The sequence below is a fragment of the Canis aureus genome, chromosome 11, assembly GCF_053574225.1.
Source record: "Canis aureus isolate CA01 chromosome 11, VMU_Caureus_v.1.0, whole genome shotgun sequence".
Taxonomy (NCBI): Eukaryota; Metazoa; Chordata; class Mammalia; order Carnivora; family Canidae; genus Canis; species Canis aureus.
Genome location: NC_135621.1, coordinates 63,230,080 through 63,248,821, shown reverse-complemented (window position 1 = coordinate 63,248,821; position 18,742 = coordinate 63,230,080). Strand labels below are relative to the sequence as shown.

At 40.4% G+C, this 18,742-nt stretch overlaps 2 long non-coding RNA genes across 44 annotated transcripts in view; one reads left to right on the top strand and one right to left on the bottom strand.

Moving 5' to 3' along the window:
- The window catches only part of LOC144324199 (uncharacterized), a 584,277-nt gene that overhangs the window by 99,752 nt on the left and 465,783 nt on the right, over nt 1–18,742 (top strand). For 5 of the 37 annotated variants that reach the window (XR_013389684.1, XR_013389670.1, XR_013389672.1 and 2 more), the window contains exon 1: nt 17,050–17,243. The exons of 3 other annotated variants lie outside the window; for them this stretch is intronic. This is a non-coding gene — a long non-coding RNA (uncharacterized LOC144324199). Of the gene's footprint in view, nt 1–16,768; nt 17,244–18,742 lie in introns of those variants that run through there. 29 more of the 37 variants (XR_013389664.1, XR_013389650.1, XR_013389678.1 and 26 more) reach the window with 18 other exon arrangements.
- Nucleotides 6,540–17,039, bottom strand: LOC144324202 (uncharacterized). Of its 7 annotated transcripts, none has more exons than XR_013389701.1 (4): nt 16,772–17,038; nt 15,029–15,271; nt 14,438–14,672; nt 6,540–7,280 (listed from the first exon to the last, which is right to left on the bottom strand). It is a non-coding gene; the product is annotated as an uncharacterized LOC144324202 (long non-coding RNA). The 7 variants fall into 7 exon arrangements; XR_013389700.1 differs by lacking the exon at nt 6,540–7,280 and adding an exon at nt 11,354–11,797; XR_013389699.1 differs by lacking the exon at nt 6,540–7,280 and adding an exon at nt 11,837–13,673.

Sequence of the window (18,742 nt, the reverse complement as noted above, 5' to 3'; positions counted from 1 at the left end):
TCTTCTCCCTTCCCTTATATTCCCTTTCACTATTATTTATATTCCCCAAATGAATGAGAACATATAATGTTTGTTCTTCTCCGACTGACTTACTTCACTCAGCATAATACCCTCCAGTTCCATCCACGTTGAAGCAAATGGTGGGTATTTGTCATTTCTAATAGCTGAGTAATATTCCATTGTATACATAAACCACATCTTCTTTATCCATTCATCTTTCGTTGGACACCGAGGCTCCTTCCACAGTTTGGCTATCGTGGCCATTGCTGCTATAAACATCGGGGTGCAGGTATCCCGGCATTTCACTGCATCTGTATCTTTGGGGTAAATCCCCAATAGTGCAATTGCTGGGTCGTAGGGCAGGTCTATTTTTAACTCTTTGAGGAACCTCCACACAGTTTTCCAGAGTGGCTGCACCAGTTCACATTCCCACCAAGTGTAAGAGGGTTCCCTTTTCTCCGCATCCCCTCCAACATTTGTTGTTTCCTACCTTGTTAATTTGCCCCATTCTCACCGGTGTGAGGTGGTATCTCATTGTGGTTTTGATTTGTATTTCCCTGATGGCAAGTGATGCAGAGCATTTTCTCATATGCATGTTGGCCATGTCTATGTCTTCCTCTGTGAGATTTCTCTTCATGTCTTTTGCCCATTTCATGATTGGATTGTTTGTTTCTTTGCTGTTGAGTTTAAGAAGTTCTTTATAGATCTTGGAAACTAGCCCTTTTTATCATTTCTCTTCTTGTTGCCCCTTAAAGCCTGCAAACATATTTTGAACCCTACTCTGCATGAAGTTCTAACCTCAGTCCTGGAATACAACTATAAACACCAATAAGCTTTCTCTGCCTTGGAATTTAAAGTCTAGTGGCAGAGACAGACTGTGCAAAGTACATGAATAAATGAACAAGGTGGTTTGAGATAGTGGTAAGTGCTATGAGTAAAAGGGTGATGTGTTTGGGGGATAGGGTGCACAATAGTGTTAGTTTCTGGAGTCACCCAGGATTGGGATACCATCTGCTAAGGGCGGAATTGTATCCCCCATGAGATTCAGATGTTGAAGTCCTAACCCTTAGTACCTAAGAATGTAACTGCATTTGGAAATAGGGTCTTTAAAGAGGTGAACTAAGTTAGAACAAGGTCATTAGGGTAGGCTGTAATCTAATAGGGCTGGTGTCCTTATAAGAAGAGGAGATTAGGACATAGACATGTATAGAGGGAAGATAGATCATGCAAAGACACGGAAAAGGCCTCAGAAGAAACCAGCTCTGCCAACACCTTAGTCTTGGACATCTAGCTTTTAGAACTATGAAGAAATAAACTTCTGTTATTAAAGCACCAAATCTATGATGTTTTGTTATGGTAGCCTTACCAAGCTAATATGCTATCAAAAGAGAAAAGTATTTGAAATTGGGACAGTCTCAGAGTCCAAACCAAATGTACACCAACCAGCTTAGGCCGGTTCCACTGAGGATTCATCTCTAGGCCCAAGCTATGGCAGCGACATCGATACTGCAACATTCCCCTCCCTATGAGACCACTAGCTCCATTCCTGCTGATGTGAAGCATTTGTGAAGCAGTAATCACCTTTGCCTACTAGCATCCTTCTCAGGATTTGAACCACTGACCTTACCATTATGAATGAGTCAGATCATAGACAAGAGTTCTTACTTGCATGCCCAGACAGTCTGTGTATAATTAACTGTGAGTTGCAATAATAATGATGATGATATGAAGCGCTTAAGGGCCTTTAGAATTTGAGGCCTATAAAAATATAACATTATTATTATTGTCATTACTATAATCAGGTACAGATACTTGGATAGAAAGGCCATTTCTCACTAGTATAATAACACATGACCATAAAAGTATCTAAAAATCTTTATTTTTCCTGCTCTAGAAATATGACTATCAAGTCATTATCATAATAATTGAAGTACTTTAAAAATTCTGTCCAGGATTTGCATTTAGGTGTATATACCTTTTTCTTTTTCTTTTTTTCTTTTTTTTGTATATACCTTTTTCACTGTGCATGTTCTCACTGGCTCCCAGTCTTTGAGGACTGGACCTTTGGCACTTTGTCTTGGAAACAAGATATTGGGAACATCTGTTTTGGAAAAAGGAAATCATCTATAAAATAAAATCAGCTCATAATGGCACACCTACCTACAATGAGCAAGTTTCAAAGTGGAGATCAGGCCATGCGTGTTCTACCTGGAGAGCATGTTCTATGAATAAGGAGAATTTTATTAGTTGAAAATGTAATAAATTCTAAGCCAATTTGAAGGGCGTGTGTAACAGGTGGGGCAGATGTTCTCAGTGGTCATGAATTATTTGGGAGCCATCTCCAGAGGGGCAAAAAGAGTCCCTAAAACTATGGGACTTTTATTCTTTCTTCCTTCCATCCCTTCTTTCCTTTTTCTCTGCCATTTTAATTGATTTTCAGAGATTTTTTTTTAAGATTTTATTTATTTGAGAGAGAGAGAGAGAGAGAGAGAGGGAGCATGTGAGCAAGGAGAGAGGGAGGGAGAGGGAGAAGGAGGAGAAGGATACTCTCTACTGGGCAGGGAGCCTGACTCAGAGCTTGATCCCAGGACCCCGAGATCATGACCTGAGCTGAAGGCAGGTGTTTAACAGACTGACCCACCCAGGCACCCCCAATTTTCAAAGATATTTAAAGGAATTTAGAAGTAAAATCTCCGAGTAAGCATCTTTAAATCAGCTCCCTCCCAGGAAAGGGAAACTGAGATTAAGTGGGCTGTTCAACTCAAAATGAAACAAAATGTCTTCCTCTCCTATCCCCTGCCCATACCTCCTCTTTCTTCTTCAGCCCTACCTGATTTTGCTCAAACCAAAGAAGGAACAGAATAAAGCAGATTGCAGAGGAATCTTTTGGAGTTCAAAGCAGATTCTAAGGAAATGTGGTAATTCTGAGAAATCTTAATTAATGTCTCACTGTGGACTTCAATACCTGGGGGCTTGTGAAGAGTGAAGCTAGAAACAGAGTAATTCAGTTAGAGGAGGTGGTGTGAGCTACACAGTCTAGCTGGAGACAGGCTACTCACTCAAGTGCGCACATGAAGGGAGCAGAGTTGTGAAGACTCTTGGTCCAGGGTATGCGGGAGTCTCTTTGTTGCCAAGCCTGACTGAAAGCTCCTTTCATTTCTCTGATCTTCAGTGTTCTGGTCTATAAAACAGCCTTAACCTGATATCTGTACAACTAAATCAACAAGAAACAAACTTGTACCTTGTCCTCAAAATATTCCATCAAACCAAACCTGAAAATCTGAAAACTAAGTGAATTAACTAGTCAAGAACAGATTTTTCAGCTGATCATTTAACATCACAGAGAACTTAAGACCAAGTGTTTGACCAAAGTTAGCATTTTTTTTTTTCCTACTGACCACAAAACTGGTTGGTATATGGACATAGAAGCTTTGGCTCTGAATACCTTGGAGTGTCCTGTTACTCCAGCAGAGGACTAAAGCCCTTTGCTTCTCGTTTTCAAGGCTCTCCATCAACAGGCCCTACCCTCCTTCTCTGAATTTCTCACCACTTCCTGGTATTCACCTTTGCATCAGACTGGTATTTTCTCCTCATTCCCATCTCTGTGCTGGTGTTGATGGCATTCACTTTTCCTGAGGTAAGCTCAGTGCCCTTAACAGTGTCTCTAACCATTCATTCATTCATTCATTCATTCATTCATTTATTCATTCATCCATCTATCTATCCATCCAGCCTTCCTTTCTTCCCTCCCTCCCTGTCTTGAATACTAGGCAGTGTGGGTCAGATGTGCAAGTTTCTCTTGGGGGGATATGAAGGACTTAGGCAGACTCCCTCCATTCGTGACCTCTGTGACTTTTCTGCCTAGAAGAGGCAGGGTGGAAGATAGACACCCATTCATGCCAAAATAAGTTGATAAATGCTGAGCCTATTTATCTTATATGTCACCATTTTCTGTTCTTACCTCAGCTTTGTGAAAAGCCCCCTTCCTGGTGTTCCTGAGGCACCTCCACTGTCTCCTATGTGCTGGTACCTAAGTTGGGTCATCTAATGGGTTATCTACTCATTATTTTCTCACTTTCTTTTGGTTCTGCATTGGCCACTAGGTTCCACTATGTGGGCTCTGACCTCTGGTAGCTGGATGCTATCCCTCTATGGATATTCTCCTCACCCCTGCCTTCTTTGGCCACAGAAGCAGCTTCAACTGTAGCCTGTGGTGTGGATACCACTCAGCACATTGATAGAGGAACCCAAGGCAATTGTCTCCCAACATCTTACAGAGGTTTAGGAGGAAATAGAGCTTTTAGGTTTTACTCCATCTTTTCCTTGAGGTACAGACGCCAGTCCATCAGGGGCTGGGGTTGACATATCCATCCTACCTTGATTGTTGACTCCTGCCCCAATGATGAAGGCTGCTTGGCCTGATTCTGTCTTCCTTTAGGAGAAATTCTAACCCAAGATGCTCTTGCCCCACCTGTTCACTAGATATCCCCAAACATACCTGATTCCCAGTCATGGGCTCAGCCTGGGCTCAATCCAGAGCTCCTTGCTACTTTGGTTATGCACCAAGTATTGTGGGGCAGATGTAGGACAGTTCCTGTGAGAGTGGGGGGAAACATCAGTGAGAGGGTAACACAGAATGCTTAGAAGGGTGAATCACTAGATGGTGAATAAGGGAGATCAGCTTAGGCAGAAGGAGCAGCATGCCTGAAGGTACAACAGCCTACAAGAGCATGAGATAAAGTAGCCCATGGCCACAGGCTGTGTACAAGTAAGGCTGGAGGGCTGGAGGTTAGATTGCAACCAGACCTTTAGGGGTCTGATAGCCCATTATAAAGCATTTGGACTTTGTAAGTGTGGGCTTCATGGCAAAACAGTCAACAAATAGTTGTTGAATTTAAAATGCCTGGTGTTGTGCCATGATTTAGGTTCTATTACATTCACAGATTCATTGTTGGTGTTAGTTCCTTAACTGTATTTTTTTTTTAATGTGTGAGCTTTATTTTTTCCAATTTTATTCTAAGATCATGATATTAATAGCCTATAGAGGAAAAATTAACCTAGCTTAAGTTTACTTCTTATGTGCTTTGATTTCCCAACAAATAGAAGAAGGCTCTCCTAATTCCTGTATTTTATCTATTTATTTATTTTTTATTTTTTGATTTTAAAGTTCTGCAGGAAAAAAAGTCAAAATCAAAACATTTAGCCCTGGATGGTAATTTTGTGTACACTGAGTAACTTCCAGGTGCTTCCAGGTGGCCCATTTGGTCTTCATCTTAAATGGGGCCCAGTGCATTTGACTTATCTTCATGGCTCAGATCAAGGTAGACCCCTTAGTCTTGAGCTAGAGCCATAATAAATGTAAGTAGCATTTGTTGAGTATTTCTGTCTTCATTATTGTTGATGCCCTTGAGGCTAGGGGCCAGGATTTCTACTTCTTTTGTTACTCCCACATGAACCAACACAATGTTCAGTACCTGGTTAGTCCTCAGAAAGGTCTCACCGAAGCAGAGGAGGTAGATTATGGGACAAAGCAGTGGCCTCGAATACTGTAAAGTGCAAGAGTTTCCGATTCATCTAGGTCTGAGTATGGCTGTGCCGGTTATTAAGTATGTGATCTTGGGTTCGTGAATTTGTCTATTTCAATGTCCCTATCTAGGAAGTGGACATGATAATACCTAACACATAGATCTAATGGGAAATTTTAGTAAGATGATATAGGAGCAGTGTTGGGCACCCAGTAAACCCTTGACTACTTAATACTCAATAAACGAATAAAAACAGAATCCAAAAATGCCACAAGCCATAGAGGTAAGAACAACAACCCTGTATTCCCCTTTCTCAAAAATGTCTCCTGTGTTTCTAAAACAAACTCTAGATGGTTTTGATTTATTCACAGCTCAGTCTTATTTCTGTATGTTGCATAAAGAAATTCCTTCTTCCACTTTCTCATTCATTATTGAGTAATGCTATTAGACTCCATGGAGCTGATGTCTCAATGGATGAACACTGAGCCTCAACTCAGTAGAGGCACATTCTTACACTCCTTTTGGGAAAGCTGACCTGGAGGTAGGAAGGAAAACAAGCACCCCCAGTTATCCCTGGAGAAGCCATGAACAGTTCATCTAGGCAATACCAGTCATTTCTGTCTCGGGTAACAGCCAGATCTATTCCTTGAACCCACACTTGTTGGAAGGGTTGGTGAGACCTGGGCACACATTGTAGGAGCCACCCTAGCACTCATTGCCTCAACTGTCTCCCATAAGCTTGGTTGATATAGGTTTTGCAACTTCTCTGTCTTGAATCCTAATATTTGAACATGTTTGCTCTTCAAATGGACTTGAAGGGACCTGCAATAAGATGCAGCTCAGTTCTGGTATCTGAGATTCTGTTGTTGGGACTTCCTTGTCTGTTCTGGGATTTGTTCTCAGCCAGAGCCTCCTTTCTCTTGTTGTTTCATACCCTCAGGAGACTGGGGCCTCTGCTGTCCCAGAGCACCTGTCTCACAAAAGACCCAGGACTAGCAAAGTCGATTGAAGAGTTCACAGTTTAATGTTTAAACCTCCTAAGGGGTATTGCAGTCACCTTAATTTCATTTTAACAAATACTTGTCAAATTTCCGTGTTACTCAGGCTGGGTACTATACGTGCAAAAATAAAGACAAGGTGAAAGGTTCTGACACTGGTGTCTAGGAGTTAAGTGGGAAAAAAAAGTCATATGTAAATAATTAATTTCAAAATAGGTAAAAAGTGTGTGTGTGTGTGTGTGTGTGTACGCATGAATGTGCACCCTGAAAAAGGCATTAATTTCATCAAAAGACTTTAGATGACCCAACAAGAAATTACTGTGCGTCACACTAGAACTGGACCTCAGAAGGTGGATCCCCAGGATCCTGAAGGTAGAGGCTGGGCTGTGTGGGAGCACTGGACATGTTGGCAAGCCCAGGATTTCCCCCATATAAGCTGAGCTCATAAAAGCCAGGGCTTGCCTGCCCCCTCCCTCGCCAGGAGGGTGGAGAAAAGTTCCTGAGAATTCGGAGTGGCTTCCATGGGCTGGCAAGGAGCCATCTGCTGCTGTTGCCGCTGCTGCTGTGGTGGCGGCAGCACCCGCATTAACTCTTCTGGCTCCTGTGGTGGTGCTGAGTCCAGGCCGTGGCAGACCACTGGCAGCGAGTCAGGACACCTGGCTTCCAGGGAGACTCTGTGCCTACTTTGGAACAGCGTGTAACCCTTCCGAGCCTTAGTTTCCTGTTCTTGATTTGGACGACACCAGCACTATCAGCTCTGCAGATAAAAATGAGATTATAAGTGTGAAAGCATTGGAAAAATAACACTAGTGCCCTGCAATAAAGTTTTATTAATAATTAATCAAAAAGCACTTACAAATGTCTGTTGTGTACCCAGAATTTGGCAAAGTGTTACATAGAGCTCATTGGTTTAGTAGATTTCTCGTAATGAAGTCTTTTTCCTAATTCTTCTGGCTCAGGGAACTTGTCAGCAAGGAGTTCACCCAGTACCAAAGAGAATGGCTTGGCTATCAGAGCTTGCCGCAGTCCTGTTGCTGATTAGCTGTGTCATATCGGGTGGTTGTCTTCATTCCTTTGAGCCTCAGTTTCTCAGTCAGTAAAATAAGGTTTTCTACTAATCTTTCCTGATCCCTCTTTCCCCTGTCTTCCGACTATACCCTTTATTCTGGCTGTGGTGTTAGAATGGGGATCCATAAACTTAGCTTAGAAAAGCCTGTAAATAATAACTTAATGTGCTGATTCTTTGGTGGACAGTTTACCCCAAAGGCATGACATTCCAGTGGTTGAATATGAGATGGGTACCAAAGGCTGATGGCTTATTTGGGAGCAGGCAGCTGTAAAGCCAGCCTTACTAGCATCTTCCCCTTGAGGGGCCATGGTGGGGGTATTAAGCAGATGAAAAGGTACAGTCTCACCCTATGTGGCAGTTGCCTTACATTTTTGCCAATTAGCTCTGTTGGCTTCTTCTAAAAGGAGGCCAGTAGGAAAAATCTCTAAGGCAGAGTCTAGAAATACCTTATATTTGTATTCACTTTTGTTTTTTTTAAAAAGCACGTTCAAGTGCATTAATTTCACTGATCTTTGTAACAAGTACATGCATAGTTAAGTCATACTGGCCACCCTGTTTAGTAGAGGAAGGAAAAAGCATGACTGATTTGACATCACGGAGTAAGACAGTGGCACAGCTGAAACTGGAAGCCAGATGATATCATTTCTGATCTACTGTTCTCTCTGACCCTCACCTGGGGAGAAATGAGTGTGTCCCGGAGGGGACCCCACAGCGCCCCCCCCCCCATCCATATTCCCTGACTCTAGGGGATTAAATATATTTTGCATTGCTTAGAATAAGGATGATAACTTTTAAGAGATAGGCATTGCCATATGGTAGGTGCTTAGTAGGTGTTTGTGAATCAATGAATAAAGCTGCCATGACTGTGCTTGAGAAGAACTCTGGGGTAGACCCAGTGGTTAATGTGATAGATACCTCCTCTTTCGGTCTTGCCCTCCCCTCCCCCCTTTCCTCCACTCCTGACTTTGCCTCCAAACAGAGTGAAGGGGAAATTCTCTATCCAGGGTCTCCGTGTGTGTCAACTTGATTGCTTAAAAATTCAGGTATATGATTTAGATAGAGGCTTGGCATTCCCATTACAGAAAGGAGGGCTAAGCAGCAAGCAGATACACTTTGAACATAGACTACGTATGTGGTGTTACCCAGGTGGTACTGCAAAGGCACAGAAGATGGAACTTTTTTCCCCTACACAAAACTTATGATCTTTTTGGGAAGACAAGGTATGTTCTAATTCTAATTTCTGCTAGTGTAGAAATACTACTTAATTGTCTAATGTTAAGTAACAAAATATGAAAACAAAACCTGTATCTGTGTAATTTACTATTTTAAGCACATAAAACACAGTGAATTATATGTGTGTGTGTGTTTAAAAGGTGTACATCAAACAGGCAGGCCTGTTTTCTGAAATATGATCAACATTAACATGAAACATTTTTCTCCATGATGATTAATTTCATGTAGCAACTTGGCTAGGCCACAAATTTCTGAGTATTTTCATTTTTTAATTTTAATTTAATTTTATTTTTAAAGGATTTTATTTATTTATTCATGAGAGACAGAGAGAGGCAGAGACATAGGCAGAGGGAAAAGCAAGCTCCCTGTGGGGAGCCAGATGTGGGACTGGATCCTGGGACTCCAGGATCCTGCCTGCCCTGAACTGAAGGTAGACTCTTAACTGCTGAGCCACCCAGGTGTCCCTCTCTGAGTATTTTTTTAGATGAGATTAACATTTACATGAGAAGACAGAGTAAAGCAGATTATCTCTATAGTGTGGTTGGGCCTCATCCAATCAATCAAAGGCCTTAAGAGAAAAAAGACTGCTCTTTCATGGGGAAGAAGGAATTTAGTTAGCGGACTATCTTTGGACTTGAGCTGTAACAGGAGCTCTTCTCTAGTTCTTCAACCTGATGGCCTACCCTTCAGATTTTGTACTTGCCAACCTCCATAATTCCTTAAAATAAATCTGTCTCTGTATATTTATCTATGTCTATATCTGTATATATAGATAAAGATATGCACATACATGTGTACACACACACACACACACACACACACATATCCTCTTGGTTCTGTTTCTTTGGAGAACCTGTCCTCTTGCTGTCATTTGAATACCCAGTGTTTGGGCACCTGGGTGGCTCAGTGGTTGAGCATCTCTGCCTTTGGCTCAGGTTGTCCTTCCAGGGACGTGGGATCAAGTCCTGCATCGGGCTTCCTGCAGGGAGCCTGCTTCTCCCACTGCCTGTGTCTCGGCCTTTCTGTGTCTCTCATGAATAAATAAAATCTTAAAAAAAAAATACTGGTCTTACATAATAATCTGGAGTCCTGTTTTGAAGCAAGGTCACATCTCTTTTTGTGGGGTGAGGGCCATTTGTGGGTTGTATATTTGTGGTGGGGTGGAAAGTGGGGGGGATTCCTAGACCCATTTTCTCTCTCGGTAAGTTTCTCTGCCCTCTGGCTGGCTGCTGTAATTGACTCCTCCAGGGTTAGCACAGGGGTAGGGAGAAGGAGGCAGAACATGGTTAAATCCTGGTGGGAACTCCACTGTTAAGATGAATTTCTGGACCTGGCTGATGTTTCGGCTGATTCTTTCCCTTTCCTGGGCACTTTCATGGGGACTTCAGAAGCTCCAGACCCTGTGGCTAGAGTGGGCTTCTGGCATGGGTGATGCCCTTCCTTGGGCCTCCTGCTACCCCTAATCCCCTGTTCTCCAGGGATCCAGTCCATACAGGATCCTGGTCCCCTTAGGTAGGACTTATAGTTTTTATATTTTATTATATATACATATGTATGTTAAATATATGAAATCATGATTGTGATGTTTCTAAGTACACATAAATGACTATAATATGAAGTAATACACTAATTTTTTTTTCTTTTTAAATTTTGTTTGTTCTTAGACATATAGTTTTCCCTCCTGGCTTTACTATTTTTATCCTCTTTCCCATTTCATACCAGCTCATACATTTTAAGGCCCGAGGTCATGGGTATTAATCACTTATTTCTGTCCATTTCCAAGGTGTTTTCTTAATGACTGTCTTACAGTATCTCCCAGATTCCCTTGGCATGGGGTGGGGTCTTGAGGGTCAATGGTGCAAGTCCTTGTGTAGAGGTTCTGGGAGTTGTAGGGCTTTTGTTCCCATTCTCCAGTGCTGCCCCCTCACTGAGAGGGGACTCATGCATTTGTGGGTAGATATCCTAGCCCTCACTCCCATGTTCCACGTCCACATACCACACACATCCACCCCCTCCGCAAATATCCCATCCCCTTAGGCCGAGCAGTGTGCACATTGGTGACATAATTTGCCTTCAGGAGATGAAGGACTCTGGAAACAAGTTAGGGCTATTTGGGCAGGTTGTTATGTGGTCCAGGATAACTATGCGGAAGAATAAGTGGGGGAAGTACAGAGCTGGACCTCAAAGCATGGGTCCTAAGGTTGGAGCCTGTTGTTCTGTGAAGGACAGTACTGATTGCTAGTGTCAAGCTGTTGATGCCTGTGGTGCATATTGTGCTGTCCTGACTTGCCCTCCTGGTAATACCAACCCTGTGGGTTTACACATTTATAGGCTTGGTAGGTCAAGGTAGAAAAGTGACCTGGGAATCTAGCTTTTGTAGGTTGGGCTGATTCAGATAATCAGATATTTTGCATATTAGCTATGGAAAGCTGTGATGCAAAGAAGAGAAGAAGCAGAAAATTGAGAGACTACAGAGATTTCCATATGGTGAGTTTTATTATTTCTTTCTTATTTTTAAAGTTGTTCTGTGAAGTGAGTTGAGCTCATGGAAAATTGTTCAGCTACAGGACGGCTCTGGAAAAACCCATCTTGGCCCTAGCGGGCCTTCTACTTTTAAAAGACTTTATTCACATGTCTAGACAGGTTAACTTGAAGTTAACCATCTTACTTCACAAGAACCAAGCTCCCAATCCATTAACATTTTTTATTACCCCACATATATCCTAAGGCTTAAAAGATTCAAAGAGGGAGGTCAACATAATTTTTAAATGATTGAGAGGCCTGGAATAGTAAAAATCTCAAGTCAGGATCTTTGGCTAGAGAATGTGTGGACTGTGCTAGAATTTCATTCCTTCCAAATCTCTCATGTGGGACGTCTGATAAATGCATTGCATCTCCGATTTCATTGGCTATTCATTTTCTTCTTCACTCTATATTCTTAGTTTGTTTGTTCTTCTAGGTTTTCATTGAAGCTGAAATGATTAAGGAAGCTTTTTGAGTGTATAAACATATTTACATGTTAGTAGTAGCAGAAGGATCAAGGTTGGACTGAAGTTTCTCTTATGCAGCCCTTACAGAGGTGAAAGACACAGGTCTTTTGGCTTCTTTTTGGAAGGAAGGGAGGACTACTTCATGCCCAGAGGGAGCACTTACTATCTGCAAGGGGGTATGCCTCCCAATGTTAATGCAGAGACTCTGGCTGTGATCATAAACTTCTAGGGGGTAGAGAACTATGTCCATCCTAATTGCCCTGTTAATTATTACAATGTTGAGACCAGTGCTAATAGCCTAATTTTAAATTTGGATGAGCTTCTTGTTATTTTCTTATGTAGTTGATAGAGCAAAGATATTGGTAAGCATCACTTTGCATTATTAATGTGTCTTAAAGGGCATGGCAATTATTTAAAAATAAAATCAAATAAATGTTTTTAAATACATGATGGTTTTTGCTTTCTCAAAGAATTCCTTTTTATTTTTAAAAAGATTTTATTTGATTTATTCATGAGACACACAAAGAGAGAGACAGAGACATAGGCAGAGGGAGAAGCAGGCTCCCTGTGGGGAGACTGATGTGGGACTTGATCCTGGGACCCCAGGATCATGCCCTAACCTGAAGGCAGACACTCAACCACTGAGCCACCCAGGGCGTCCCAGAATCCCTTTTTCATATAGTCAATTCCTTATCCATTTTTTGAAAAGTAAATATTTTTGGCTGTTTTTAAGAAAGTGAGTCTTGCCTCCTCTCAAGTATTCTTCATGTAGTTCATTAGGTACATAACATACATTTTGGAGTTAAAATGAAAATCTATTAATCGAATTACCTTTTAACCTTGACTTCAGTTTTGGTTTTTGAAGTGTGTTTGTGTAGAAAAAAATGTTCAAGTGATGAATCTTCATATGAGGTATAAGAATTACCACATTTTAAAACTTGCAAACTCATGTGCATTAGAGGAAAGAGTCTTTTTGAAGAGAAAGGAGAATGGCCTTTGGATGCAGAGCACTGGGTTAGATTCCCTTCCTCCATGTTTTGTGGCCTTGAGCTCAGCCTTTCTGAGCTTTGGCTTCTTCAGCTGCAAAATAGGACTAATTTTATTCTCATTACTTAGTTGAAGCCACCATGTAACACTGGCCTCTGTAAATCAGAGAGCTGTGAAAAGGGATTGACCTGTCTGCCAGTGGTGAGGGAGCTCCAGCTTCCAGATCCAGGGTTATCCTTAGATGGTCTGAGACAGAAATGCGCACCTTCCACTCCATGCAGCTATAAGGGACTGAACATGTCTTTTCCTTTTAGAAAAGGGGAATCATCATTCTATAGGGGAATTATTATTCACCTCGTTTTAGGAGAACCAGTAAATGAAACAAATTACAAAACCAAAAAGAAAGTTTATGAGAAATGTGTTTAAAGCTTTTAATTTCCCTGAGTTCTCACATATTATATAGTTGAAATAAATAAACTTTAAGGGGATGGGAAAGTCCTGAGAAGAAAAGATTTAAAAAGGGGCCATGAGTACCTCAATCATTATATCATAGATATTGTTTAGCTGAAAGTTCTTTTTCAGATGTGTCTTTGCATGTCTGTTGATACTGCTATTGGCAGGTTTTACTAAATGGTAAAATCATGACCACTCCATGGAGCTTTTATCTTGGAGCTTGGTTATAAAATCCATCTCAAAAGGACTTTTGTCTGTATCCCTGAATTTGCTGCCACCACTCCTGATCCATAGTGTATTTGGGCTTTGAGTTTCTTGGGAGAAAGTTGGTACGGTGATTCAGCTTGGCATTCTTCGTGATGTTGACTTCTTAATCTCCTTTGGTTCTGGGAGCCAAGGTCAGGGAATCAGAACCTGCCTATGGCAATTGATAAAAGTTTACTGGTTTCTGGGGTCCCTGGCTAGCTCAGTAGAGAATGTGACTTTTGATCTCAGGGTCTTGGGTTTGAGCCCTGTTTTGGGTGTGGAGATTACTTAAAACAAAATCAACCAACCAACCAAACAGGGTTACTGGTTTCCAAGTGAAATAAGGCTTCCTGAGGTTCTGGGCACTGATCATAGTGAGAATGTGTACAAAGTGAGAATGTGTACAAAGTGAGAAAGTACATAGTGAGAATGGGTACAAAGACCAGAGCAGTCCCTGGATACCAGCTACTTTACAGGGTCAGAGATGAAGGTGGGGCCTCTGCATTAGGGTTTTTAAAATTTTGGGGTTGACCTTTTGGTGGGTTATAAAATCAATTTAATGGGTTGAGGCCATCATTTTTAAATAATTGAAAAAGATTAGAATAGCAAATAGATTGCATTGCATGTGAGGTAAGGATATTGTTTCCTGAAATTTTTTTTTAGTTTTATATATATATATATATCCATATGTGTAAATACCTACATATTCTGCATTGAAATGTAATAGAGAATGTTTTCTTTTAGGATGTGGCAAAATTTCTTTTAGGAGCTAGCATGTGGCAGAAAATATTCAACAGTTACTACTTTTCAGGATGAAAAAAACAATTACAAAATTCATAATCCATGGAGTGATTTTATAAAGACATACGTACACACATGTTCGCACATGCACACACACACAGAGTTAACTGCTTTTCTCCAAAGCAGCACACAAACCTGGCATCTTAAGTTGCAAATATGAATAAAACCTGGTTGAAACGAACCCCTCCTTGGTTTCATAAATCCAAGACAATCTAGGGAGTTAAAGTAGGGCTGTTCTGTCCATGGCAAAGGCTGGAGTGGATATTGGTATCCATTATTGAGGTGTAAAAGACTGTGGCTTAGTATACTGACATCTGAAGGGAAGCATTCTTGAGGCTCCATCTGGTCATCCTGGAGCCAGAAAAAGGGACTGAGAGAAAGAGAAGGATTTTAGGGAAAACTGAAAGTATCAAACATTGCTGCCCTTAACATACCAACCCTGAGCAAGCTGTGGAAGTATATAATGAAAAACAAAGCAAAGATCTCCTTGCAGTCAGTGGCTTCATTTCTGTAAATTTCTAGATGAGGCATTCACGCCCAGATCTGTCTGCCTAAATGCTACTGTGCTGGACCTTGTGATGTGGCTATGCCATAATTAATCTGACAGGGAATCTACACTGAAAGAAGGGAAGGGATACTTAGCCTAGTCCAATGGAGTATGTCAATGAATAATGGGATGAAGCTAAGAGAAGGTAAAATTGGGCTGAATATCAAGAAAAAAATTACCTAACAGAAAGGTCTATTAGATAGTGGAGTGGTCTCTCCAGGGGGACAGTGGCAGGGCCGGTGGTGCTGGAATCATTTACAAGTTGGCTGTTGAAAGCCCCTGAGAATATGCTGTAGGGAACAGGACTGAGATGACAAGAGTGGACAAAATGACCTCAAAGGTCTTTTCCATCTTTAGTGTCTACGATTTTGTGATCGTCTGCTCTTCACCGAAGCGCTCCAGCTCCAGCTACTCTCTGGGGCCTGAAACACATGAAATAATTGTTAGTAAGATATCCAGCGATGAAACAGTTTTGAGGGAACCATTTGCTCTTGGGCATCTTTTTCCATTCAAAACTAGTCTGGAGAGAAATGAACAAGATAAAGGAAACAAGGAAGAAATTGGAGTTTATTGTTCTCAAAGCTAACATTATTATTTTAGTCTGTATTCACTCTCAATATTTGATCAAATGCAAAACTATTCTTACAGGTTGTATTTAAATCTAAAAGCAGTTTCTTTGGGACTATACCATACTAAATTTTGTATTTCTCAACAGGTTGTTTTAGCATTGTACAGAAAGAGCCTGTTTTAGGGGTTGTTTAACAGATGAAACGAATTCTTGGATAAGCAGCATTGTTCCATCTGCAACATGGTTAGAACTCTTGTACATTTGCATTTCTGTGTTTCAGAATTATTCAGGCAATAAATTACTCAGGATGTCAACCTTATGCTGAAACAGAAATGACCTACTTTGTAAGGATCTCATGTATTTTAAATTTAACCTTGCGCCTTTTCTTCAACTGAGAACAGGAGAAAGTGAGTGAAGAATGGTGAAGTCCTGAGCTTTGTAAGTATGATCACAAGGAAACCAAAAATAGCTGAAATATATTGAGCTTTTACTATGTGCTAGACATCGTTGTAAGGGTTTGATGCGTATTAACTCATTCATTTTCTTGTAATCCAGGAGATAGGTGCTGTTATTACAGTGGAGGAAACTGAGGCACAGAAAGTATAAAAATTTTGTCCAAGGTCACAGAATCAGTGAGAGGTGGAGTTTGGATTTGAGCAGGTAGTCTGGATTCAAATCATTATTAGTCCATCACTACTCTAAGTGTAGCTCTTACTTCCTTCAAGAACATGATGAGGACAGAAATTTGATCTCTCTTGTTCACTGATGGACTTCTAGAGCCTAGAACAATCCCTGACACATAGCAGGCACTCAATAAATTTTGGCTAAAAGAATGAATGGAAATTGGTATTGGCAGTTCTGAGTTTTTCAATGGCAAGCTCATCTATTCCAAATTTGCTGATTGCAGGAACAAGGCATCTTTTTGTCTCTCTCCTGTTGATCTTGGCAGCCTCCTAGCTTCATTTTCAGGATGCCTTCACTGACCCCTTGGAATAGATTAGCTGCCTTTAGAACAGGGTCCAGAAGTATCCTGCACTTCCTTAACACGGCAATTTCATACTTTATTGTGATTATTTGTTTAGTTTATCTTCCTGGCTGTGTTGTAAGCCCTAGGAGGACAGGGTATGTATTTTACACTCCATTCTAACTGGACCCAGCACTGAACTGGGCACAAAGAGCTCTGTCTGTGGATGGTGTTGAATGAACAATTGAAAGAGGATGCTCTTTCCAACTTATTTTTCTACTTTTTATTTACACATAACTTTCATAGTTTTTATTGTTAACTGTTATAGCATAATACGTTACCTCAAAATGCAGTGGCCTTAAACAATAATAAGTTAATATCAACGCTTACAGTTTCTGTCAATCTGAAATTTAGAAGTGGTTTAGCTGGGCGGTTTTGACTCAAGGTCTTTCATGAAGTTGGAGTTAGGTGTCAGCTAGGGTTTCCATCATCTGAAGGTTTGCCCAAGGCTGGAGGGATCCACTTCTAAGATGGCTTCCTTACAGGTTTCTGGAGAGGCCTCAATCACTTCCCAGATGGGTTTCTCCACTGGAGTGTTTGAGTGTTTTGATGATATGGCAGCTGATCTTTCCAGAATGAGTGATGTAAGAGAAGATGGTGAATATTGCAATGCCCATTATGACCTAACCTTGGAAGTCATATACCACTGCATTCTGTTTCACTGTGGGAAGAGACTCCACAAGGGTGTAGATATTAAGAGGCAAGGATTGTGGGGAGCCTGATATTGGAGATTGGTAGTCACACATACCATTTTACACCTTGTTTCCCCATCAAGCCAGTGAGATGATACCCTATTTTACAGGTGAGGAAACTGAGGCTAACCATGACATGCTTAGGATCATACCCTGTACTTAAATCTCCATTTATTCTCTGTAAGTTAAATATCCTTTCCAAAATATCATAGCTATATGACTAAGTAACTAAATTACATACAGCTTAGAAAACTCAAGATGTAAAAATCTAGCAAACTAGAAATGTTATTTGTGTTACTACAAGATTCACCTTACCACAGAATTGTCTAATGTCCTATTCAAAATGATTCAGTTTATCAAAGATAAGTTTTAATATGACTTTTGGAGACACATTTATTAGGTAACGAGAAGTATAATTTGAAAATTTGTTATGTTAGAAACAGTCATATTAGATTGTGAGTTTCTTGAAGGCAGGGATGGAGTCAGCTGTATCTTCCATCCCAACTCTGTGATCTAGCCCAGAGGAAGCTTCAAACAAGAATTTTTAAATAAAGGAATGATTATGGCAAAATGCCTGTAGCTACAGATTCTTAAGACTCTTTTTGTGTATGAGAAGTTGACATATTATTTTTTAAAATACATTTTATTCTTATTTTATACCTGAGAGTCTGGTTCCTACTGAGCTTTGTATTACTAGACTACCTAAAACTTATTTATATATTAGTACTGGCCTGATGTAACATGTTGTGAAATTTTTCATCCCTGCTGAGATATGAGGTTGAAAAACTGACAGATGTTTAATGAAAACAAAGAAAAAGGTAAGAAGCAAAATCTCATCTAAAGAATGGATAAAAGATCTGATTTAACATGTACGTAAATGGAATGGTTCCTATTTTAAGACTCAGCCAATCAAAACAATATAATTTTAAATAAAATCTGTTCCATTGGAAAAAAAGTGTTCCCCTTCCCCTCAAAATACATTGCATTCTGATTGCGTTGAAGACTTTAAGAGCTTCTGCTCGTTTTTTTTTCTTTTCTTTTTTAAATAGCCAGGAGGTCTAATGTTTTCTGATTTGAACAGTATTGCTATTTGTAAAGATTTTCTAAGGGAAGGTGAACAGACATGCTTCTTTGGAATGATTCCTTATCAAATCTTGTCTGCAAAATTAGTGGATTATCAGGTTTATGATGGTATGGTTGTTAGCATAAACTCACATAGGGGATCAAATTATGCAGGACATAGATAAAAGATAAAAGAGTGTTGAGGAAAGATGTTTGTTGAATAACTATAGTTACGGATAGGAAGGTTAGCATTAGAATCCTGATCACGTTGATAGCCTGGTATGAATATTTTACAACTTTATACAGTTTACTTTTGTGATAGTGATAATGTAAGATGAATTCTGTTTATCCTAGTTCAGGTAGTGTAGATGCATATTTGCAAGTATAAGTTTCTCAGCTAAGTTTTCTGCATGGATTTGCTTTTGGTCATTCTTCTAAGTAGTCTGTTAGGATCTAAAAGAAGCTTCTAGAACAGGAAAGATAAATACATACCACATGAGATCATACCCCTTCCTCACATACATGGCAGACATTTATTGTGACCCAT